The sequence below is a fragment of the Vulpes vulpes genome, chromosome 7, assembly GCF_048418805.1.
Source record: "Vulpes vulpes isolate BD-2025 chromosome 7, VulVul3, whole genome shotgun sequence".
NCBI classification, from domain to species: Eukaryota; Metazoa; Chordata; class Mammalia; order Carnivora; family Canidae; genus Vulpes; species Vulpes vulpes.
This window is the reverse complement of record NC_132786.1, coordinates 26,770,696-26,795,448: the sequence shown is the minus strand read 5'-3', so window position 1 is coordinate 26,795,448 and position 24,753 is coordinate 26,770,696. Positions and strand designations below refer to the sequence as shown.

The following is a 24,753-nucleotide window of genomic DNA, read 5'->3' as shown; positions in this document are numbered from 1 at the left end:
GAAATTCAGAATATTTGTGTGTGTGTGTATGTGTGTGACCTTAAATAATTTGTATGAAATGAGCAAGGCAACCTAATTAGAAAACACTTCAGATGACCGCAAGTGACCTTTCCAGAGCTGCAGATGGAGTGAGCCCTGTTAGAGGCCAGGCTCCAGGGGGTCCTGGCTGGGCTGAAGGAGGAGCAGTGTTCAGGGGAGGCCACAGCCTTGCTCCTCCTAGCGCTCAGGATGGCCTGCTGCAGCGGGAGGGACTGGGGGGCAGAGGCCTTGGGTGGAGGATGGAGGGAGGATAAAGATGCTGTCGAGGTCGGAGTGAGAGATGTGAATGAGGGGGCCCGGGGCTGGGGGAGCAGCCCCCGGGCTCGGCCCTCCTTCCCTTCTGTGCCCCCGCGGCCCTGCTGGTTTCTGTCTCCCTGAGGCCCTGTGGGCTTGCGGCGCCTTTCTCCACCATGGGCTCCCTGAAAGCAGAAGGAGCTTCACGCTGTGTTCTTTTTGCTCACGACCTTGTGATGGCTTCTGCTAACGAGGCGGTTGGGGTCTAGGCCCGTTCGTGCTCCCCGAGCATGCCCGCTGCCCTGTTGCCGCTGCGGGGGGAGCGCAGGCTTGCCCGGGGGCCGGTTCTGTGCGGCCTGAGGAGGGCCCGCGGCAGGCAGCCTCCGCTCCGCTCTCGTTTGCAGTCTGAGTCTCTCCGTTCTCCAGTCTTACTGTGCTTGCTTACGGCAACACAACACTTGCCCCCTGTGTCCCCAAAGCAGGCTCTAAAATTTACATATTTATTTTGTCATTTTTATCATAAAATACAACAGGTGTGCAAAAAAAAAAAAGGTTCGTAGACCACAAATGCATAGGTTAATGAAGAATTCAAAAAGAGACACCTGCGGAAGCGGTCGCTTTGGGATTGTGTCTCTTCCTCCTCCCACAGGTAACCTGGTAACCTCTTCGTTTTTTATGATAATTTTCTTGCCTTAAAAAGGAATCTGAGCACTCCCTGAATATTATCCTTTGGTCCTGTTTGGTCTAGAATCCTGGGTAAATGGAGTCAGACTGCACATCTTGCTTGGTGCGTCGCCTCTTCTGCCCCACATTAGGGTGTGGTGCATGGCGCCTTCCATCCAGCGGCGCTGGGCCCCGTGCTGATCGGTAGCAGTTTGGGAAACTGGGGCCTCCCAGTGCTGCTGGCATGACTTGTTCTGTCAGCCTAAGAGGGGCACCGTGGGCTCATGGGATCCGCTTCTCTTTACCTCTCCTGTGTTCCAGAATTTTTCCATGTCCTTGTCAGCACTTAGTATTGTCATACTTTTTTCCCCCTAAACAAGGGTGTGTATTCTTATTTCTTTGTGGTTTTACTTTGCTTTTTTCTTTGTTTACTAGAAACTGAGGTTGGTCACTTTTTCATATATTCGTGGCCATATGGATTTCCTCTTTTGTGAAGCAGACCATGTTTGTTTTGTGCTACCTCCTTTGAACTGTTTGCTGAGATCCTTGTACATTCTGGATCCTAGGCTTCTGGTAGTTGTACACGTGGCTAACTTCTCTCACTGTGTGGCTCGTCTAACTGCTATGGTATTTCCTCATAAACAGAAGTTTTAAATGTTGATATGATCAAATTTTTTAATTGTTTCCTTTATGGCTTGTGTTTTTTGTACCTCATGTAAGGTATCCTTCGCTATTCCAAGGTCATGCAGATATTTTCTTTCTTTTTCCTTTTTGCCTTTTGATCCCTTTAATCCACTACTCTCAGCCCCCACCCCCCCCACCTCTGGCAGCCACCATTCTGTTCTCTGTCACTGTAAGCTTGGTTTTTTTTTTTTTTTTATGTTTCTATATCACAGTTTCTTCATCCATTCATCTATTTATGAATACTTAGGTTGTTTCCATATCTTGGTTATTATAAACATTGCTGTCATGAACATGAGGATCCATATATCTTTTAGAGTTAGTGTTTTTGGTTGTTTTTTTTTTCCAGATAAATACCCACAAATAAAATTGCTGAATCATGTGGTAGTTCTATTTTTAATATTTTGAGGAACCTCAGTACTGTTTTCCATAATGACTGCACCAATTTACATTACCACCAACAGTGTACAAGAGTTCTCTTTTCTCCACATGCTAACACTTGTTCTTTCTTTCTTTCTTTCTTTCTTTCTTTCTTTCTTTCTTTCTTCTTTTTTTTTTTTTTTTTTTTACAAATTTTAGCCATTCTGACAGGTGTGAAGTGATATCTTATTGTGTTTTTGATTTGCACTTCCCTGATATTTAACGATCCTGAGCTTTTTCGCGTGCTGTTAACTATCTTTGTCTTCTTTTTGGCAAATGTCTATTCAGGTCTTTTGACCTTTGTAGAATTGGATTGTTTGGGGGTTTTGCTTTGTTTTTTTGCTACTGAGTTGTAAGAGTCATGTATATAATTTGAATATTAGCCCCATATCAGACATATGATTTGCAGGTATTTTCTGCCATGCAGTAGGTTGCCTTTTCATTTCATCTGTGGTTTTCTTTGCTATGCAGAAGCTTTTTAGTATGATATAGTTTCAATTTATTTTTGCTTTTACTGCTTTTAGTGTTGGATTTAAAAAATCATTGCCAAGAACTATGTCAGGGAGCTTACCACCTGTGTTCTCTTCTAGGAGTTTTATGGCTTTAGGTCTTATATTCAAGTTTTTAATCCATTTTGAGTTAATGTTTGTGTGTGGTGTAAGGCAGTGGTCCAATTTCATTCTTTCACATGTGGCTGTCCATTTTCCCAGCACTGTTTGCTGAATAGACTGTCTTTTCCCCATTGTGTGTTCTTGGCTTCTTTGTCATAAATTAATTGACCGTATGTGTGTGGGTTTATTTCTGAGCTCTCTATTCTGTAACATTGATCTTTGTGTCTGTTTTTTTATGCCAATACCATACTGTTTTGACTGCACTTTGTAATGTAGTTTGAAATCAAGGGATAAGGATATTCTTTAAAGTCTATATTTAATGTATTTTCTATGTTAAATTTAATAAATCAATTTAATATATTTTCTGTATGAAATAATTTTCTGCCTTAAACCTAGTGTCTCATGTTTAGGTCTGAAATTCATCTGAAATTAACTTATGTCTGTGGTAGTAGGTAAAGATCAAAACTAATTTCTTCTGTATGGATATACAATCATACCAGCTTTATTTATTGAAAAGACTATTGTTTCTGCCTCTGTGAGGCATCACACATCTTTCTGAGTGTGAGTCTGTTTCTAAGCATTCTAACTATTCTGTTGATCTATTCTATGCCTATACCACACTGGTTTAATTTTTTTTTTTAAGTTCTGATATCTGACAGGGCATTCTTGTTCTTTGAGAGTATTAACTTGTCTGAGCCCCTTATGTTTCCATGTAAAGTTTTAGAATCAAGTTAGTCAGGTTTCAGGTTTCATATCCCCAAATAAAGTTTTGGGATTTTATTTGGGATTGCATTGAGTCTATGAATTAATGTGGAAACAACAGATACCTTTACACTACTGAGTCTTTCTCTGAGTCTTTTTAAATGTTTTTATTTTTTATTTTTTATTTTTTTATTTTATTTTATTATGATAGTCATACAGAGAGAGAGAGAGAAAGAGAGACAGAGACATAGGCAGGGGGAGAAGCAGGCTCCATGCACCGGGAGCCTGACGTGGGATTCGATCCCGGGTCTCCAGGATCGCGCCCTGGGTCAAAGGCAGGCGCCAAACCGCTGCGCCACCCAGGGATCCCTCTTTTTAAATGTTTTAATAAAGTCTTATAATTTTGTCCTCAGATCCTCAGAAGTCTTATATATCTTTTGTTAGATTTATTGCTAGGCACTTCATTTTTTTATACTATTGCAAATATTACCTTTTTAGCTGTTATATAGAAATGCAGTTGGTTTTTCTACATAGCTAATTGATTTTCTGTGTCAGAGAACTCTTCTATTCTAATAGCTTGTCTGTGAATACCTTTGGATAGTTTACAAACATAATCACATCATTTGTGAATAATGATAGCTTTGTTTCTTCCTTTCCAATCCTTATACCATTTATTTATTTATGCCTATCATGCTGGCTAGGTCTCCAGTTTCCTGTTGAATAGACATGCTGAAGATGAGCACCCTTGTCCTCTAATTTCAAAGGGAAATTCTCTGCATTTACTCTGATGTTTCCCATAGAATGGGGGGGGAAGGCAGTAGATAATCTAATAAAGGGAAAGAAGTCACCTTCTATTCCTGGTTTTTCCTCAGGGTTTGAAATCATGAAGATTGAATATTATTAAACATATTTTCTATAATATTTATTGAGATGATTATATGATTTTTCTGTTTAGACTGTTAATATGAGAAATTAAGTTCCTAACTTCAGCATGTTAAACCAACTTTGTCCCTATTAAATCAACTTGATGTTTTATGTATTACTGGATTCAGTTTGCTAAAGTTTTGAGTGGGAGTTTTTATACCTGTGCTTATGAAAAAGGTTAGTTTGTGATTTTCCTTTTTCATACTATCTTTATTGTTAAAATATGGCATTGAAATATTTAATTTCATTCTGAAGCTCCTTGAGGAATAAAAATTAAGGTTTTTTTGATGTGAAAGGCACAGTTGCATCGAAACAGAGCTCTTTACCTGTGCATATAGTTCAAAGATTGTCAAATCTTTGGAAATTGATTTCCTCTGGAAAATTTCAAATCATGTTCAGAATGTTCCAGTTTGGTGAATAATGAGAAAATTCCTTTATGTAAATTGTCTCATGGAAAAAAGAGTTGTTTTCAAAATATCTTGACAAGAATGTTGGTGACATGTATGCAATGTCCTCATCCTTGATAAAACAATTTTTAGATAATTAGATCTAAAATTTGTTCATTATTCCATTTCAGTCTCTAAATGAAATGTCAGTGTGGAAAGAATTTTTCTTGTCTTGGATAAGTATGACACTAATAATTTGAGAATTGAATCAATAATTGAGTAGTGAATTTGCTAAAAATAGTTTTTATTTTTGGAAGCTAAAGACAAGAGTTGCAAGTTAAAAAAATAAAATCTATATAAAAGTCACATGATATAAAAGATATAATTTCGATTGACAGTAATAACTTTCTAAATCATATATATTCCTTTTTCTGCATTAATATTTCTTTTTTTCAAGAGTGTTCAGAAACCACCTGGAAGTCCTGCTGATATAACTTGCTTAGCTATAGGGACCTTTGGATCCCTAATTATAAAAAAAAACCAAACACAAATTTCTGGGGTACCTTGGTGGCTCAGTCAGTTAGGTGTCTGCCTTCAGCTCAGATTATGATACCAGGATCTTGGGATTGAGCCCCATGTTGGACTCACTGCTGGGTGGGAAGTCTGCTTCTCCCTCTGCCAGTGTCCCTCCCCCTACTCATGCTTGCACATGCATGTGTGTGCTCTCTCTCTCAAATAAACAAAATCTTATTCAAAACAAAACAAGGGACGCCTGAGTGGCTTAGCAGTTTAGCACCTGTCTTCAGCCCAGGGCATGATCCTGGGGTCCCAGGATCGAGTCCCACATCGGGCCCACTGCATGGAGCCTGCTTCTCCCTCTGCCTGTGTCTCTGCGTCTCTCTCTCTTTGTCTCTCATGAATAAATAAATAAAATCTTTAAAAAAAAATAAAACAAACCCCCAATTTCTGAGAGAGTGGTGAGAAGGGAAAAAGAGCCAAGTAGTCAGCCTAAGAACAGGGTCCCTACCTCACAGGAGTGCTCTGTATAGTTAAGCATTATATGTATGTATGTTTTAATAGCTATATACCTCAGCTATTAATATCACTTATAGCAAACATGATGTGTGCTAATCAAATAGTAGCTTTTCATCTGGTGATGGTGATAAGCTAAGAGTTTTAGAATATGAGGAGACATTAGCGACTATGGAATATAATTTTCTTGTCCAGAGATGAGACCACTGATTTGCCAAAGATCAGAAAGGCATTTATTATTAGAATTGGGACTGTATTTTTTTTCTTTATTCGTTCCTTTTTTTTTTTAAAGGAAGTTAGAAAAGTCTCTTTTAAGTTTTTAAATTAAAATTTCACCCTGGTGAGATGATTGATTTGGGAACTCAATCCAAAGGCAAGCTGTCCAGTTTTCATCCACTCGTGTGGGCCACACAAAGGGAGAGGCAGGGTGTCTGGAGAATCAGGACCCCACCAGGCAGAGCCTCAGCCTCTGCCTCAAGCTGGTTGCTCAGTTCTGCACCAGCCCCGCACATCCAGCTGGCAGTGGGTATGCCAGGAAGACAGGCAGCAGCAGGGCCACATCCATGGAACCTAGGTGGGGAGAGCTTATCATGGCAGAGGGCCTTCACACCTTCAGCCACCGGCACTTCTGGGAGCCCTTGCCATGGAGCTCCTTGGAGTGGATCCCAGATGGTCCTCCTGATTCCAGGAGCCATGACCTCTGAGAGGCTACCAGCAGACACCTCAGGACTACAGGATCACCCCACCTGGCTTTCAAGCACCTGCCCTGGGAGGAATGGTGGAGGAAGGGGTGCTGGCCCAAGCTGACGCTCTGGCCCTTCCCGAAAGGTGATGAAGCACGATATAAAATTCTAACTATATTTCTTAAATTACTTAGAGGAAATAAAAACTGTGACCCAACTATGATGGCTAAGGGAGGAGAGCTGGGAGTGGTTGGTGGCATGCAAGCTAAAGAGGCAGAGCCTGAAGACCAAGGGACAAGCCATCAGATCCAAGAGAGGTCCACCTACAAGAGCCTTGCTCCCAGACTTGTGTGGATCTTTGTTATCCATTCCCCTACTGAAGGACATCTTGGTTGCTTCCTGGTTTTGGCAGTTATGAATATAACATTTGTATCTATCCATGTGTAGGCTTTTATGGGGACATAAGTTTTCAACTCTTTTTGTTAATACCAAGGCGCACAGTTACTATGGAAAGAGTATGTTTAATTTTGTAAGAAACCTTGTCAAACTGCCTTCCAAAGTGGCTGTATCCTTTTGCCTTCTCTGCAGCATTCAATGGGAGTTCTTGTTCCTCACCAGCATTTGGTGTTGTCAGTCTTTGGGATTATGGCCATTCTTCCACATGTGTAGTAGTATCTTGTTTTAATTTGCATTTCTCTGATGACATATGTAGAAAATCTTTTCATATGCTTATTTGCCATCTGTGTATCTTTTTTGGTAACGCGTCTGTTAAGGTCTTTGGCCCATTTTTTAATCAGGTTTTTTCTTTTCTTGTTGAGTTTTAAAAGTTCTTTGTATTTGGACACAGTCGTTTTTCAGATGTGTCTTTTGCAAATATGTTTTCCCCAGTCGATGGCTTCTCTTCTCAGTTTCTTGATATTGTCTTTAGCAGAGCAGAAGTTTAAGGAAGTCCAGCTCATCAATTATTTCTTTTATGGACTGTGCCCTTGGTGTTATCTATAAAAACTCATAGCCAACCCCAAGGCCATCAAGTTTTTTTCCGATGTTATCTTTTAAGAATTTTATAGTTTTGTGTTTTACATTTAGGTTTGTGATCCATTTTGAGTTAATTTTTGTGAAGGGTGTGTCTAGGTTCATCTTATGCATGTGAATGACCAGTCATTCTGGCACCATATGTTGAAAAGACTCTACTTCATTGTGTTGCCTCTGCTCCTTTGCTAAAGATCAATTCACTATATTTATGTGAGCCTGTTCCTGGGCTTTCCATTCTGTTTCATTGATCTAGTTGTTTATTCTTTCACCAATACCACACTGTCTTAATTCCTTGAGCTTTATACTAAGTCTTGAATTTTGTTTTTTTCCTTCAACATCATTATGGCTATTTTGAGTCTTTTGCTTCTCTCTATAAACTTTAGAATCAGTTTGTCAATATCCACAAAATAATTTGCTAGGGATTTTATTGGAATTGCAGTAAGTCTAGAGGTTAACTTGGAAGAATTGATGTCTTGACAATATTGAGTCTTCCTATCCATGAACGTGACATGTCTCCATTTATTTAATTCTCTGACTCATTCATCAGAGTTTTGTAGGTTTCCTCACACAGATCTTTTACATAGTTTGTTAGATTTATACCTAAGTATTTCATGTGTTGGAATGCTAATGCAAGTGGTATTGTGTTTTTAATATCAAATTCCACTTGTTTGTTGCTTGTATACAGGAAAGTGATTGACTTTTGTATATTCATCATGTATCCTGTGATCTTGCTATAATTGCTTATGAGTTCAAGGAGTGTTGCTGAAATTTGGGTTCACTCAGATGAGAAGGAGATACATTGACATCTTACTGTAACACTTCTGCAGTGGATTTGGTATTGCATTATTCCATTTTGGATTCCTTCTCAGTAGCTATATTTTTTGTAATTTTTTAAGTTATTAAGAAAAGCATGCAGGCACATCTGGAAGGATACACACCAAATTGTTTAACATTATTTACTTCATCTGTGTGGGATAAGAAGCCAGAGTATCTGCTTTATGTATTCTCTGTTTTCCTAAACTATTAAATTTTTGAAATAAAACCTAGTAAAAAGAAGTACATAACAATGTAAATGTACACATGAAAGAATTATTTAAAGCAAATGTCTATTGTAACCACTGTCCAGATCAAGAAACAGGATACTGCCAGTCCTGCGGAAGCTCTGCTTCATCCCTTCCTGATCCCAGTGCCCCCACTCACCCCAGAGTGACCACTGTCCTGCATGTAAGGTTATTACTTACTTGGATCTATTTATAGTTTCATCTCCTAAGTGTGGGTTCCTAGTGACTTTTTAAAACTTAATGTAAGTGGAATCATAATACAGAATCACATTTAAATAGAGTTATTCCTTTGTGGCTGGCTTCTATTGTTTAACTTCATTTTTGTGAGACTACATGTAGTGTAGTACATCATTTTCATTGCTGCAACATATTCCATTATATGAATATATGGTAACTTATTTGGCCAGTCTACTATTCATGGACATTTGAATTGTTTCCAGTTTTACAGTATTATAAAGAATGCTACTAGAAACATTCTTATACAGGTATCCTGATAAATATGTACTTCTATTTCTACTTAGTATATATCGATGACTGGAATTGATGGTCATAGAGACATATATCTTCCAACTTTATTAGATACTGTCAAACAGTTTTCTAAAGGAGTTACACCAATTTATGTAACATGTTGTCAGATTAAAAAATCATTATTTTGGTGAGTATAGAGTGGCATCTTATTAAAGTTTTTATTTATATTTTGCTAATGACTAAGAATGTCAGACTCATTTTTACATGTCAATTGGCCCTTGGGATTTCTTTGCTGTTGGGTTTTTTTTTTTTTTTTAATTTGTACCAGTTTTTTAAAAGTGTTTTTTGGATTCATGGTGCATGCGTAGCTCTGTTGGTTGAGTGACCAACACTTGATTTCAGCTCAGGTCATGATCTCAGGGTGCTGGGAATTGAGCCCCACATCAAGCTCCCTGCTTGTGGGGAGTCTGTTTCGGGATTTTCTCTTTCCCTCTGCCTCTCCCCACCTTCTCTCTCTCTCTCTCTCTCTCTCTCTCAAATAAATAAAATCTTTTTTCTTTAAAGTGTGCTTTAGATTCAAATTATCTGTCATTTATATGTATTACAAACATCTTCTACTACTCTGTGACTTGCCTTTTTACTTCTTTTAGGGTATCTTTTAATACAGGGTTTAAAAAAAATTTATTGTAGTTCAGTTGATCAGTATTTGTGGTTGGTGCTTTTTCTGTTTTACTTAAGAAATCTTTTCCTAATCAGTGGTCAAAAGGTATTACCTTGCTCTTTTTTCCTAAATGGTTTGTTTTGCCTCACATATTTAGATCTTCCGCCTACCTGGAATTGATTCTTGTATATGGTGTGAGGTCAGGCTCATATTTCTGTCCTAAAAACAAATAGACACCAACCTATGTTTCTTTAACAACAACAACAACAGCAACATAATGAAGCACACAGTGGAGGCAGGGCCTCATATGGTTGAGACTCCACTGTGTTCTCATGATATGTCTTTCAGCCATCCTAAGTACATCCTCTTCTGCTCTGTTCCTCCTAGTGATCCCTTCCTAGCCACCATCCTGTGTTTGGTCAGTGCATTCTCAAAGGTGAATAGGGAAGGAAGAAGACTTTGCCTTCTGATTTTAGAAGCATTCTGTCTAGCTATAGTTTGACTTTATTTTCATAAGTCTTTTTATAAAATGAAACTAATGGTTTTTAAAAGTTCAGCTTACTGCAAAACAAAATCTAAAACTTCAGTAATACTAAATGTTTGTCTCAATATTGAAGTGCTACACACATTTTGAATGTAGTCATACTTTTAATGTATAGAAAGTCAATTTTAGTTTCACTAAAATCTGTTGGAGCTTGCTTGAAGTTGGACTGAACTTGCTTTAGAAATAATCACTCTCAGTCTCAGAAGAATGTTTCTATTGGAGGGGGGAGAAAGAAGCTTGGCATAGGAGTGATTATTTTCTACATGCAGGTCTATTGGAAGGAAAAGAAGCATACAGCTGGAAGGAATTTAAGATGTCATCTAGTGCAGGATTTTTACATCTAAAAAGTGGACTGTTCTCACTTTTAATATAATTCCAGAAAAGAAAATTCCACACCCTCTCCTGGTAATATTTAATATACCTCACTGTCAGTGAGTTTTCCTTATGTTATGTCTTAAGTCCATTTTCTTACTCTGTTTCAAATGGGAAGATAGAAATTGGGCCAACCATCTTGTGTCTATAATGATCCTTAATCTACTTGATATTCAAATATGTTTGTTTAGCTCTTTCTTTTAAGTCAGTTTCCAAGTCCTCTCATTACTACTTTTTATCCCATCTGAATTTTCTCTATGTCATCTATAAGTTATGATTTATAGACTCAAAAATTGAACGTAATACTTTTGCCAAGATAGGACCAAAGAAATGCTGGTCTCTTAAACAAGACTTATAACCTGAATTTGTGTGTGTGTGTTTTTATCTATACATGGCAGTTTGAACATAGTTGTTTATCTCTGTTTCCTAAGACTACCCAAAATGGTAACAGTAACAAATGAAACAGGTATAAATCCTTATGGACAAAGAAAATGGGAGGTGAGGCATGGTGGATGAAAGATATCAATGCATTTTTGGAAGATGAAAATGGATAAATGGGAATAGAATTAACAGAGTAGAGAAAACTGAAAGCCAAGTGCCCACAGAGCTAGAAGCCAGCCTAAAGAGGTTGATTTGTGGTCAGGACCAGAAACTTGGAGCCATACTTGGAATCACAAACTATACCAGAAGACAGGTATGAAGGGTGAGGCCAAAAACTGGTGTTGGGTGGAAAGCCCAAATAAGGAGTAGTTAGACCCCTTTTATTCCCAGCCACCTGGGAAATTACCCCAGTGGATATATTTTCTAGGGAGCTTAAACCAGAGAAGCATTGGACTTGGAAATAGCAGCTGTAGATGAGAATATGAATAAGACTTCTTAGAGAACACAGGATATAATATAAACTTCTACATATAGAATTATCTTCTTTCTGGGCACCCATAACAGACAACCAGGCTCATAGTTCTCCATTCCTGGATTAGAGGATTAGAGGATTCTTTGCTGGAAACCTGACTAAATGAAGAGAAAAGACTTTTGGAGGCCTCCCATAAGATGACTCAGTCCCTCTTTAATCATGTCACATAAGTTTCGCTTTTGTGGTCTCACAGTGGACATTCAAGGATTGCCACATATTTGAGGACCATCTGTAACATGGACAAATGGAACCAAAACAAATAAACAATCAGAAAGAGAGGCTCAGAGGGAACAGAAAGAAAATCAGAGAGGGAGAAAGAACCCTCAAATAATTAAAATTGATATTCTCAGGGAAACTAGAGAAGATTCATGAAAGAGAGCTTGGAAATTAAAATATGATAGTAGAAATTAAAATTCAGTGAAAAGTTAGAATGTTGATCACACTGACCAGAAAACAGAATGAAAGGACTGAGATGGAAAGCATGAGAGAAAAGAGGAGGAAAAAGACGTTTCTTTTAGGAAATCCAAAATCTGACTAATAAGAATTTTAGAAAAAAAATAGAGAAAATGCAAGGAAGAATTTATAGAAGAATATTATGGAATACTTTACGAAATCTAAGGACATAAATAGCCATATGGAAAGGATACATGAAGCCCAGCACAATGAGCAAAAAAAAAAAAAGACCAATTCCAAGACACATCTGATAAAGTCTGTGAATTAAAAAAAATTTTTTTTCTAACAGTTTTCACAGAGGAAAAAAAAGTAGGTCACATACAGAGGCTCAGGAAGCAGGCTAGTATTTAACTTCTCCGCTGCAATAGTGGAACCTAGAATAAATAGAGCTGTACTTTCCAAATCTGAAGGAAAATAATCTCCAATCTGGAATCTTGTACCTGGCCAAATTGTCAACCAAATGCAAGGGTAGAATAAGATGGTTTTCAGACAGATATGCAAAGTCTCAAAAATTAGCTTCTCATATATGTTTTCATGGATGGTTCTTAGGGGCAGTGCTCTACTGAGATGAGAGAAGATGCCAAAAATTATGCAGGAAGTAGGGGAAAGTGAAGGAAGTTCCCTGATGGGAGGTAAAGAGAAATTCAAGAACGACACCTGGATATCACTAGTTAGACCTGGAGGATAACCTTTCTAGATTGGACAGGAAGATGGGGTCGGGAAAGATGGGAACAAACAAGTAGGAAAGACCACCTAACATGTTTATCTATGATGAGATGAGTTTTCTAGTTTTATCCTAGAGTTAGATAAAATTTTTTTTAAAAAAAGAAACAAGCAGTTGAAAAATTGAGGTAATTATTAACACCAGGAAAAACAAAAGATTGTAGAAGAAATGAAATATAATGTAGTATACTATTGGGCTCAGTTATGAACAATATTTAAACAGTTCTAATGTAGTGCAAATACTGAGTATTTTTTGTTACCAAAAATTGTGATATAGTTAAATGGAGAGGATTTTGAGGGGACAGAGGAAGTTATGTGTAGGTGAGAGCTAAATCTTCAGCAGGAACCAGCAGACACCAGCAGGAAACCAGTAGACATTAAAAATGCGTAAGAAAATAGCAGCTGAAGAATATTAGTTAAAATATGAAGGTAAATACAGAAAAAACAGCCAGAAGAGTTGAAAATGATTGCCTTTGATCACTGGGACTCAAACGTGGAAGGATGGTGAGAGCAAAGTACTGCTATTTTTATTTTAATTTTAAAAAAGATTTTATTTATTTATTTATTCATGAGAGACACACAGAGAGAGGCAGAGACATAGGCAGAGGGAGAAGCAGGCTCTATGCAGGGAGAAGCAGGCTCCATGCAGGGAGCCCAATGTGGGACTCGATCCCAGGATGCTGGGATCACGCCCTGAGCCAAAGGCAGATGCTCAACCGCTGAGCCACTCAGATGCACCAAATTGCTGCTATTTTTAAGTGCCAGCATTGTAGTACCATTTGATTTTTAAATTGTGTGCATGTATTATTTTGATCTAAGTTAAATAAATAAATGTTCATAAAATTATGTGCACATGTATGAATTTTTAATGTATCTCACAAAATATTATTAAAAATTAATATTTAAGAAAAAGTATAACAAGTTTTTGGAATATATTGAAAAGGTAACATATTTTAGTTTGTCATGAATCACGAGTTCAAAATCATGATAGATTTGATATTCAACATTGGAATTTGTGAAAACATAGATTTATTACCCATGTAGTGTCTAATTTATTCTTTAATATTTATTAAGCATTAGAAAAAAAAGTGCCAGAATCATTGGAATTTGGATTTGCCTTCCTAGAGGAAAAAATCCAGTCATAATGAAATGGGCAGGTTGGCTCTTCTAATTTTAAATGATTAGTTGTTGACTATGGTTTGATTGAAATATACTCTAGATGATTATTTACTTGAAACATTTAATACTCAGTACCCATGGGGATCTACTTCCAGCTGTGGACACTTCCAAACTCTGAGCCTCAGAGTTAGTGTGAGGGATGTGTTATATCATACATATGAATTTCTTTAACATAGTGCTTGGAATGTGGTGCCTGGTCTCCCTCCTTCCCCTTCCATCCCATGCCACCCTGGGAATGCATTCCAGTCCCTTGGGGTCAGGCAGCTGCTATCTTATCCTGCTTCCTCTTTATGTAAGTCTTGCTCTTTTCTTCATTTCTCAGTATTACTTACTGGTTAAGTATATCAGAGATCTATCTGTCTTCCTCAGGAGTTTTAAAATTCTTTTTCTTTTTCTTTTTTTTCAGAATTGTTATTCTTGATATAAGTGAAAGTCCCTCAAGTATATTGTACTGTATTCTACTAAATACCTAGCTGCAATTCTGATTCCAAATGACTAGGCTTAGGCCATAAATAGGAGTAAGACGTCTTACTTCTGCCCCTCATTTGGGTACAAGTTATGTTAAACCTCAAAAACCTCAGCAAGTGATGAGCAGACTTTCAGCAAAATGGTGCTTTTTATTTTTATGATTTATCCTTTGGCATCATAGAACCTTCACCTCTTTGGCTAATATAATTTTTTTTAGCCAGCCAGACTCAGGATATTTTATTGTATCTGTTATTATATTTATCTGTATCTGTTATTGTATCTGTATATAACAGATACAATTTTTACAGGTGTAAAAATAACTGGGAGAGTCTACTTTCTGAGACTCACTAGTGCATCTTCAGAAGATGTTTTTAGAAAATCACTGTCAGGTATTTCTAGGGGAGAGGCCTCTGATGATTCAGCTCCTGTCTGCTCTGTCAGGGAAGAGCATCTTGCCAGTTCATTGGCTTGATGGCACCACAAGAGCACCCTGCCCATTGGACCTTAGCGTGGCACTGATCCAGGGGTCTCAGGTACGGTGGCAAGAACTCAGCTTGGTTGTATCCGAGTTCTTTGTGAGGAACAGTTCTAGGTTTGATCTTAGTTTTCTTCTGAATTTGGATAGAGATCAAGACAACTTAGAAGATAATATTTCGTTAGCAGTTTAATAGGACTATATAAATAATTGTGTGGTAAACAAGGAAGGAGGTGGCTGATCAAGCAGAGAGAAACGTGGAAGCTTTTTGGCCAGTCCCTCTCTGTAGCCTGTGTCTGGTCATGTGTAATTATCTGCATCAGCCAGTTGGGATCAATTTATTAAGTATGACATTGTCTCTGGGGGGCCCTAGTCACTGTAGATTGAATGAAATTGGGAATTTGTCATATTGGAAGGGCTATTTCCCCCCCTTTTTTAAAAAACCAGCTTTCTCAAGATACAAGTTAACATACCATATGAAGCAACTGTCTAAAGTATACAGTTGAATGGTTTTGGTATATTATGGTATTAATTTTTTTTAAAGATTTTATTTGAGAGAGAGAGAGCGAGAGAGAGCAAGCGAGCACGCATGAGCCGTGGGAGGGACATAGTGAGAGGGAGAAGCAAATTCCTGGCTGAGCAGGAGCTCGATGTGGGCTCCATCCCAGGAACCTAGGATCATGACCTGAGCCAAAGGCAGACGCTTAACTGACTAAACCACTCAGGCGCTCCAACAGTATTAATTTTTTTAAAATTGTGGTAAAATATATATAACAAACTAAAATATATACACCAAACTATCATTGAAACTTTTTGAAAAATTTTTAATTAAAATTTTTAATTGAAAGTTAAAAAATCAGTATACATAACGTAAAATTTATCATCTTAACCATTTTAAAGTATACAGTTGTTCGCTTAAGTTCAGTGTAATTGAGTGCCTTCACATTGTTGTGGAATCACTACAACATCCGTCTGCAGAACTCTCTTTATCTTGCAAAACCCATAAAACAGCAATCCACCTTCTTACCTCCTTCCAGCCCCTGGCAACCCCATATTGCTTTCAGTTTCTGTGGATTTGATTCTAGGTGGCTTAGATGAGTGGAAGCATAGAGTCTATTTGTCTTTTTGGCTTATTTCATTTGGTATGTCTTCAGAGGTCACCTGTGCTAAAGCATATGTCAGAATTTCCTGACTTGTTAAGACTGAATAATAGTCCATTCTATATGTGTACCATGGTTTGTTTATCCACTTAACTGTCGATAGGCATTTGGGTTGTTTCTCTCTTCTGGCTCTTGGGAATGATGCTGCTGTTAATATTGGTGTGTAACTACCTGTTAATGTCCTGAAAGGCCAATTTCTGACACATTCTTTAAGGCCACTATATTATATAAACTAAAATTTTTTTTCACTTATATTCTGGAATAATTTATGTTGCTGTACCTTGTCAGACCGTTCAGGAACGTAAATGGTGCATAAGGACTCCGTGGTGAGAGATGCTTAGAGAATATACTGAGAAGAGAGAACATGGAGAGGAAATAACTGTCCTGAAAGGAAAAAGTGATTTCATGCAGTAGGAAGAAGTGACAGGCAGAGAAAAGGGAGCATCACGTAGAGAAAAGGACCTACTACATATTTTTCTCTTATGCTAAAAGGATAAAGTGTGGGCAGGAAACCAGGCTTAGACAAATGTCACCCTGACCCACAGTTTCAGGATGGCTCACAGTTGATGCCCATAACCACACCCCATGAACATCACACAAACATATTTAGGGACCAGTAGAAGACTCACTGCTTGCAGTTTTGGAAGTGTAGAGGACTAGGGGTTTCCTATAGGCTAGTTTTTATTTATTACATTCCTTTCCAGTAACTCCATAACAAGAATACTTATTCTTTGTTCCAGATGTTCTGAAGAGTGATTGGGTAGGGTGAAAGAACAATGTTTGTAAAAGTACTGATCTAGGAGAATTTATGTTGCTGTGCACCACTAGAGGATATTCCCAGTATTTATTTCTAGGTGATTTGGTGGCACGTTTGGTTAAAAAAATTCTAGTTGGCTTTATGACTAACTCCTAATTCTTTTTTTTTTTTTAAAGATTTTATTTATTTATTCATGAGAGACACAGAAAGAGAGGCAGAGACAGAGGCAGAGGGAGAAGCAGGCTCCTCACAGGGAACCTGATACGGGACTTGATCCCAGGACCCCAGGATCATGCCCTGAGCTAAAGGCAGATGCTCAACCACTGAGCCACCCAGGCATCCCCCTAACTCCTAATTCTTAACGATACTCTCCTATTTTGGTGGAGAGTGATGTGGTATTGTGGTTATAACAGTTCTGTTGAGGTTCATGTTCACAAATTTCTAACATTCCACAGAGGTCAGGGCAGAGCTATTGTTAGACGTGATAACATATCATAATTTGTGTGTAGTCAACAAAAATTGATTGTTGTAGCAGGAGTAAGATGGACATGTGAGCATTTTGATTCCATTTTGGGGAAGGGAGAAAAGAAAACCCTAATACTGAAACATAACCCACAGGCATATGTTAAGGCTAGGTTTAACTCATTTATCAAAATATACTTAAATATTTTTAATATATTTAAAAATATACATTTAATATTTTGTTATCAGTGAATAGAGAAATTGGGTAAAATACTAAAAAGTAAGTACTATACTCTGCTGAATTTATCCACATACACATATTTGTGTGGTTGAGTTGAATTTTTAAAACCTATTGAGCCTTTGTTTCCTTGTAAATTTTTGAGTGTGTGTGTGTGTGTGTGTGTGTGTGTGTTAAATGAAGAGAAAAGTACTCTAGTGATTTGATCCAATACTATGGCAATGATATAGCCTGAATTTTTCTGGGATACTCAAATTTCAAACTACCACCTCCACCACCTTCCAACTATACTTTCAGTTTGTATACTATATGTCTTGCTTATTTGCTTTTTTGTGTTTTGTTATGTTATTATAGAAAAGTGGGGTTGCTATATCTATTCCTCACTAGCTCATCTTGGAATCTTCCATTCTTGGCTGTCTGGAGACATTGGGGAGGAAAATTAGTATTGTAGTTTAGTCTGATAATTTGACTTATTCACTTCTTCAAAATATTTTATCTATTGTTTTACTACCTTACCTATTTAATAGACTCATTTTGTCCATCTGGAAACATTTATTGAATATCTGTTTTGTTGGAAGCCCTGTACTGGGCATTGGCGAGGAGAAACATGCAGAATCTTTGCTATCAGCACACTTGCCACCCACCATCAATGGTGCCATTTTGTACTTTCTCATCACGCATTGTTATCAAAGAAAAAAAGTCGGAGGCAGAGCACTGCTTTTCCAGGTTAAGTGTGTGACACAGTTCTCACAATCTCATTTCTTTCTTTTTTTTTTTTTAACGATTTTATTTATTTATTCATGAGAGACACAGAGAGGGAGAGGCAGAAGCAGACTCTCTGCAGGGAGCCCGATGTGGGACTCGATCAGGGGACCCCGGGATCAGGACCTGAACCAAAGGCAGATGCTCAACCACTGAGCCACCCAGGTACCCCACTATCTCATTTTCTATGAAACTCTTATCTATGAATTTAAATCTTCAGTTGAATGTTAATTGTTCTATAGAAAAAAATTTTTTTTTTTTTGAGATTTCGTTTCATGTCTGCTAAAGTAGAAGATATAGCAAATAGGTGGCCATTTAATGACTGAACAGGGGAGACTTGGCCTTTGGTCAGTCAAGTCCAGAAATATGACCTTAACTGTTTCATTAGAAAGAAATGTATTTTTAGCTTCAGGGCTGATATGGGAGGGGCCTTGCTGTGCTTCATTCCTACCCCCAGGGAATCCCAACACAGGGGTAGCTCTATTCTCATCCCAGGAACTGAGTTATTGAAAATAGCAAGCATCTGGAAGAATGAGCTGGTTTCTCCCATGGTTCCCCCTGCTTGTCTTTGAAAGCTTCTTTTTGAAAGAGACCTGAAGTCCGTTCTACAAATTACAATCTATTTCTTTGCTGTCTTTTGAGTGGGCTTTTCTTATTTCTTAGAGATACAGCCTCCATTCGGGTGATAAGGTCGTGTGTCAGTAATGTTCCAGCAGGATAGATCAGACCCACCATATATTCAGTCAAAATTCTGTGCCAGAAGTGTTTGAACTTTTAGTTGCTTTTAACTTTGGTCAGTCTACCCCTGGTATTCTCTTAGTGTAGCTCTGGGGCCATATTGCATATTTCTCTAGAAATGTGTTGAAATATTTGGATAAGCCAGTTTCATCTAGAAGCTGTAACATCAGAGTGGTTAGAAAAAGAAACTCATTGAAGCAGGTGCATGTTTGCTTGGGGTCAACTTTGGTGTAGTTTTATGTATTTCAAAAAAATAGGAAAGAAACAGTTTTCTTCTCTCAGTTGTCAGGAGGTTTTATAGTTTTTTTTTTCCTTCACTATTGGAGAAAATTTGAAATTTTGTATTCTTATTATTTGAAACATCTGAATTCTTGTGTTTATCATGTTCGGTATTTCAGTAATAAAAATTACTTGGTGATAATTTGTTCCCAATATCTTTTAAACTATTTTTTTAAAGTAGTGGAGATGAATCCTATTAAATTATGCTTTTCATAAGATTGAATTAGAGAAGTGAAATCTTAGTCTCCCTGGTGGTAACACATACATATCTAAGCTGTCTGCTTTATTTTGTTGCCTCTGGCAAGGAGCAGATTTATTATTCGGGCTCTGTCTAAATCTATAGTTTGACAGCCATGTCCTTGTGGTCACCAAAATATCCTTTTTATAAACTAAATAATCACAAACAACCTGTAAAAAAGATACAGACATATTTCCATAAAAGTAAATCCATTACATTGGAAACATCAGGTTATAATGTAGTCTGCATTTAATGATGGAAATCTACCTTCTTCATTAAAAGAATTAACAAACACAAAATATTTACCCAGTAAAAACGAATATTTTGTTTTAAACCTTGTTCCCAAGACCATCCACAGATGTGGAGATTCACTAGAAGGACTCACAGGGTCAGTGTAGAGCCCCACTATGGCTAAGATGGATCCCCACAACACAGCCAAATGTAAAAGGGTGGTCTGGAGGAATCCATGTGCAGTCTTTGTGTGTTCTCTCTCTGAAGGGTCACATGGAGTGCACCTTTCCTAATATTGCAAAATGCAGATGACCTGCTTCTGCCCAAAGATGCCCATTTGAGTCTCAGAGTTTAGGGCTTTTATTGGGGTGATGGTCATGTTGGCATTCTCTGCCTCTAAACACCTACTAAAACTCCAGACTCTCAAGAAGAAATCAGACTTCCACCATAAATCACATGCTGCGTACAAACAGCCTAGGCCCAGCAGAACGACCTTATCAGTTAGGGAACTCTGCATGTCAGTATCAGGAGCTTTGTGTGAGCCAAATTCCCAGACACCAGCCAAGGGGTCAGCCTTGCAAATTAGGTAGCCTTTCAAAAAACTAGAGCCTTGGGCCTGCTGTATTAATGTTTTCCCACCCAGACCTGCATTTCAGTTTGTAAACAGTTTGCAGAAATACCCCAAATTTTAAATTTGGAGGGAAGGCGGTGCAGATTGTTTCTCTGAACTGTCATCAGGATCAGACTTTGCATTTAATAAAGGTATCTGAGCCACAGATGAGGAAATGATGATTCTCTATGTGATATACTTCTAGTTTTAGAAACCCCTGAGAGCCTAGTATTTTTGAAATTACAATTCAGTCATAATCTGGGTTACATTTTGCATACTCCAGTGACTATTTCCGAATTTCTTGGATTTGGGTGTCATGCAGTTGAAATTGGTTTTCCTGCCAGTAGCTAAGCCTGGACCATGCTGTCAGCTTATTGCTGAAGTGTCCCACCTTAGAGTAGCTCTCACCTGTCTGGTATTTCACTGTTGAAGTATGAACATGAAATTGGATTTATCAGGAAACAGAATTGGAATCCAGGGAAGGGGCTTCATAAAGTCCTTACAGTTGTTACTTTTATAAAATTAACCCAAATGTTTGGAGCCATTTAGGCAACTAGAACAATTTAGAAATGAGGTTCTCTTGTTTTGTTTTATTGAATAACAACTATTCTTAAAAATCAAATGAATTCAGAGGTTTTAGGGGAATAAATAAAAATCACAGAATGGTGGAGAAGCAGCTAGCACAAGTGGCTGCCGATTTGCATCCATACTAAGAGACTTGAGTGCATTTGGCTCCTCCGCAGATTCTTAAAACTCCCCCATAGAGATTACTCATCATCCCTTGTCTCTGTAACTCCATCAGGATTTCACAAGGCCAGGAAGGTTGAAAAGAGGGAGAGCAGCAAGTTTGTGAAGGATGGGAGACAACAGGCTGGGAGACCTGGGGCCAGGGAGACTGTCACAGGGCCATGCCGTTGAGCCTGCTGTTGGAAATATTCAGTGATCCCTTTGCCACGAATACAATTTTAATCTTCTGTGAAATGAACATTCTTCTCTTCTTGGTTTGGCTTAAGTGACACAGCACTCTTTTTGATGGAATTTTCTTTATAGGGAATTTAAATGGTTTTCCTTTGAGCTTATCTAATAGGCTTCAGTGAATGCTAACACTGTGCATGCATGTGTGCGTGTGTGTGCATGTTCACACGGACAGTGTATGTATCCTTGTGTTCTCTTTCTTCTTTCTTGGGTACTTGGAATAAAATTCTTGTCAAAACCAAGTGGCTCACAGAAGAGAACATTCAGAAAACACTTCCTTGTCATGTAAATACTGCTTTTCCTCCTATCAAAAGCTAGACGATCTCTTTGGATAGGAAATATTTTCCATAATAAAAATCTGCCTGTGCCAGTTTCCTCTTCTTTTGTATAAGCACATCTTGTGTCTCTTCCAGTATTTGCTGATAACCAAAGACCTTTTCTGTCAAATGCTATGAGATTCAAGTGAGAACTGCCAAAAGCATTATTTGACAGGAGCCTATAGGGACTTCATTTATTTATTTATTTATTTATTTAAATTTTTATTTATTTATGATAGTCATACAGAGAGAGAAACAGGCAGAGACACAGGCAGAGGGAGAAGCAGGCTCCATGCACCGGGAGCCTGATGTGGGATTCGATCCCGGGTCTCCAGGATTGCGCCCTGGGCCAAAGGCAGGCGCCAAACCACTGCGCCACCCAGGGATCCCTAGGGACTTCATTTAAAAGTGGCCCTCCACTCTTTCATCCGGGAATAGGAATACAAAAACATTCAAGAATTATATTAATTTTCTATTACAAAATACATTTTTATTAAAATAAATATTGAAACTCTAGATGAGCCAAAATGACAACAGCAAAAATTCTTTATTATTCTACAACTCAGAGAAAATCCGTGTAGCATGGCTGATGTACATGGCTTATGGTGGGGGCAACAGTGAATGAGACCTAATTATTTCTTTAGTTATTTACAGTCTGGTCCCCAAAGGGGAGGTGGGGGGTTCAGTGAGCGGGTTCCGGCAGCACAGTGTGAGGGGGGGTTGCACAATTGCTTCCCGGAATGTGGCATCAAAGCCAATAAAGAATGCAGAGGGGTTATTCTGGCAGAGGGGGTGGGAGGTGAGGAAAGACTTCCCAGGCAAAGGGAACAGGACAAACAAAGCTGTACAGGAGAGGGGAAAGTGTGACACGATGAGAAACCTACGACATCAATCAGTATGGCGAGGCACGGAATCCAAGAAGTAAGGGCTGAGGGTGGGGGCAGGACAGGTTAGTGGAGGGAGATGAGATCACAGAACCCTGGCCCACCGTGATAAAAAGTTTGGACATGTTCATTTTGGTGTTTTTTTCCCTTTTGGTCTCTTATATGTAGTGGTCTCTCCTTAGTTGTAATCACCATGCAAAGTATTTATTCACTAATGGGTTTATGGATTTGTAAGGATTTACTACAGGCCAGAAGCTTTGAACTCAAATTTCGTTATTTTTGTATCTGCATAGTGGGCCAGTGTGGGGGAACCTGGGGAGCAAGGGGCGGGGGTAGAAGACTACCTTATCATCCCCACCCAGGTGACATAATATCCTTCTTACCACCCAGTCCTTCCAACAACCATTTAAAGCATCTATACAGTAATCCAACAGGTGGAAGAACCATAATTAACTGGATAGAACACTTTTTTGTTGCATATTTAGGTTGTTAGACTATTTGGTAGCAAGTAACAAACCCCCAAATATCATGTGAGGCTGGGACTTGAACTCATGACCTTGAGGTCAAGATCTGAGAGCTGAGATCAAGAGTCCAACACTTAACTGACTGAATGCTCCCCCATGCCCCCAGGCTGGGATAGTTTAAAGAAACACATGAGGGAAGCACAAATCTCATGGGAGCCAGAAATGTCCATTTCTCAGGATCTACGACAATTGTCTAGCATCAGGAATTTGTGATCTGTAATCTAGTGTTTTGTAGCTCTGCTACTCCTTCTGTATCTCTTGATGTCTGTGTCAATTCCAGACTATTGACTAATTCACTATTTCTTCATTCAGGAGGGAGGAGGCTGATGTGCCCAGCTACTCACCACCACTCTTGACACACTTTCTTTCTAGGCTATGTCATAAGTGTCTCTTCTCCTGCCCTCCAAGGCCATCACTGGCCATCGTGTTCAACAGCCCAAGACCATGCCATCAATGGGGATATGGGAGGGACATCACATCATAGAATGGGGCAGGGGGAATCACTAGCATTTCCAGTATCAGTTGTTTCAGTTTTCTTTCTTAAGGAAAAATACTGCTGTGTTACACATCACTATGCATGTTTTGGACATGGCTTGTGCAGTATGTAGGAGGACTACCACCTCCTTTAATCTGGAAAGCATATAGTTCTCAGGACAGTCTTGGTTCCGTTACATCCCTTGACATTTGTAAGTGGACGTTTTTCTAGTTGATAGCCCTCCTGATTTTCATGATTTATAGAAGCCTTGATTTAAATTCTCTCTCTCCCTTCCAGTCAAAAAGTACTTATTCAGGGATGCCTGGGTGGCTCAGTGGTTGAGCATCTGCCTTCAGCTCAGGTCATGATCCCAAGGTCCCAGGATCGAGTCCCACATCGGGCTCCCTGCATGGAGCCTGCTTCTCCCTCTGCCTGTGTCTCTGCCTCTCTCTCTCTCTCTCTCTCTCTCTCTCTGTCTCTCATAATAAATAAATAAAATATTTTTTAAAAAAGTACTTATTCAGTGCCTTCTAAATGCCAGACCCTGTTTTAAGCACTAAGATTACCACAGAGAATAAGATACTGAATATCCCTATTCTTATGGACCTAACTTTCTTGCAGGAGAAGGCAGAGAGTATAGAAAAAAATTAACAATGAGATAATTTCAGATGTTTCTTCTAGGAAGAAAATGAAGCAAGTGTCTGAGAGACTGCCTGGGAGTCAAATACTGCTTTCTGATGTATATCCAGCACAAGGTCTTTACAGAGAAAATATCTCCACTGAGACCTGACAGGTGCGAAGGAGCCAGGAGGTTTCAGGAAGAGCATTCCAGGCAGAGAAGATAGATGTGTATAAGCCTGGGGGCAAGAATGAATTTGGTGGGTCCATAGAAGAGATCTCAAGGCAGTGTGGGTGCATCATGGGAGCCAAGGGACAGGTAGAGACCTACTTTATAACCCCTGCCCCAGGGTCTGCAGAGAGTATTAGTATTAAAACCCCTGCCATTTCCACTGATCTTCTCACAGTTCCCTCCAACTTGCCTGCCCAAAGCATAACTTGTTGGTTTTCCTCTTAGCCTATACTTCTTCCAAGTCTCCTTCAGCTCAGGAAATTAAACCACCAATGGTTCATGTTACCCTAACACCTTCTCACTTTCCCATCTAAATTGCCTCATCTTGCAATCCTACATGCAACAGAAGCTCAAGTTCGTTCACTTCTGCTCATGTCCATTACCCTCATCCTCATTAAATTACCATGATCTTTTGCCTAGATCAATGCCTTGGCTTCCTGGCTGATTCTCCACTATGGTACAACATTTGTCCCATTTTCTAATTAGATTGTGTTTTTTACTGTTGAGTTTTTAGAGTTCTTTATACATT

General features: G+C 38.7%; 1 protein-coding gene across 39 annotated transcripts in view; it reads left to right on the top strand.

The window, feature by feature from the left end:
• Positions 1 to 24,753, top strand: part of CSGALNACT1 (chondroitin sulfate N-acetylgalactosaminyltransferase 1) — a 323,911-nt gene that overhangs the window by 188,593 nt on the left and 110,565 nt on the right. For 3 of the 39 annotated variants that reach the window (XM_072763331.1, XM_072763334.1, XM_072763349.1), the window contains one exon: positions 18,149 to 18,268. The exons of 34 other annotated variants lie outside the window; for them this stretch is intronic. The gene's annotated coding sequence lies outside the window, so the exon portion shown is untranslated. Of the gene's footprint in view, positions 1 to 806; positions 923 to 18,148; positions 18,269 to 24,753 lie in introns of all 39 variants that reach the window. 2 more of the 39 variants (XM_072763354.1, XM_072763353.1) reach the window with 1 other exon arrangement.